This window comes from Prosopis cineraria, unplaced genomic scaffold (genome assembly GCF_029017545.1).
Source record: "Prosopis cineraria cultivar Desert tree isolate PC_DT_omini unplaced genomic scaffold, ASM2901754v1 PC6, whole genome shotgun sequence".
NCBI classification, from domain to species: Eukaryota; Viridiplantae; Streptophyta; class Magnoliopsida; order Fabales; family Fabaceae; genus Prosopis; species Prosopis cineraria.
In genome coordinates this window covers 35,546,390-35,547,893 of record NW_026555337.1, presented here as the reverse complement: position 1 = coordinate 35,547,893, position 1,504 = coordinate 35,546,390, and positions in this window count along the sequence as shown.

Here is a 1,504-nt window from a genome sequence, read left to right as displayed (position 1 = left end):
CTCGATTGGCTACTTCCGGTAGCCACCCTCCATGCCGTCACCACCATCTTCCTTTTCTGGTTCCTAAAATTTCAGCTTGAGCTGGTTCGTGAGAATTGCCATGCTCCACATACTCCTCCCTTTGGTAGTAACAAATCAGCAGCCTTGTGAACCACTTTCTCACGTCAAGGAGCATCGTCGCCTTTAGCTTATATTTTAGATTGAAGAAGCTAAAGAGGTGTCTAGGAGTGCCATACTACAGATGCTTAGAAGGAGCTATGAGGGAAGGTCGAAGCGAAGAGGGAAGGAGTGATAGCATATCCACCGTGTGACTTGAGAAATAAAAGTAAGAGCTTTACCAAGTTCTCTTGATTGTAACTGACTCGATTCCTTGTTTTCACAGGGGCATTATTAGAACATTAAAAAAAGTCCTGCATATAAAGATTGGAAGATAGATTATAAATATATAAGTGTGAAAGTATCTAATCAAATTGCTAAAACTATTTTGATAAAGTATACTATATTTAAGCATATTTAAAATAAGAAATCTAACATAGTATCATTAGTTATTTGATTGGGGGCAAAAAAGAAAAAAAAAAAAGAGAAAAAATGAAAGAATAAAGATGAAAAAAAACAAGATATTAAAAAAGAGAAGAAGGAGAATGAGAAAGAGAAGGAGAAGAAGAAGAAGAAATTGAATAGACCTAAAGTCTTTGAGACTAAAAAAATTATAAGCCAAGGCAAGAAGAAGAAAAAAATGGAAGAAAAAAAAGAGGAAAAAAGAGTAGTAGAGGAATATTAGAACATAAAAAAAAGTCTCATATCTAAAAATTAGAAGATAGAATATAAATATATAAGCTTAGGAAGTATTTAATTAAATGGCTTAAGCTATTTTTGTAGGGTATACTATCTTTAAGCATATTTAATATAAAAATCTAACAAGCATCGTTTGAGGCTCTCAATCACAGTAAATTGGTGAGAAGAAGCTTCGACCGCCACAGCTGGTTGAAAATCTGCCAATATAATATTGAGTCAAGCTAGTGCTTGCGAGAGCTTGGAGGTATAGATTTGTTGAGCTAAAGAATTCCATGTGGTATGGTTCTGAAATTAATCTTCTTGGCAATGCTTTAGATGAGCTGCAAATTTCTTCTTTCTCCTCATCTTTGTGACTGATCAGAGTTTGTTACAGGATTTGAGATCAGAGATGACACTATGTCAATGACAAATTGAATCTTTGGGATTCTTTCCTTGAAAAGGTACAACCTCTTGGTGGTCTTCTTTTTCTGGGTACTAGAATTTAATCTACAAAGTAGGATTCAACCAGAGAGAGCGAGCAACCATGGGAAGAGTTTTTTTTTTTTTTTTTTCCTTTTTTCAAATAAGGGCATTTTGGTAAATGCACCTAAGATTTGTTTGCAATTAAGCCCTTGGGATTTCAAAGTGATTTTTATATTTCAGGGGATTTTTTTGTCATTAGAATTCTTCTAACGGACCTCGGTGTGATTTACCCATTAAATCATGATTC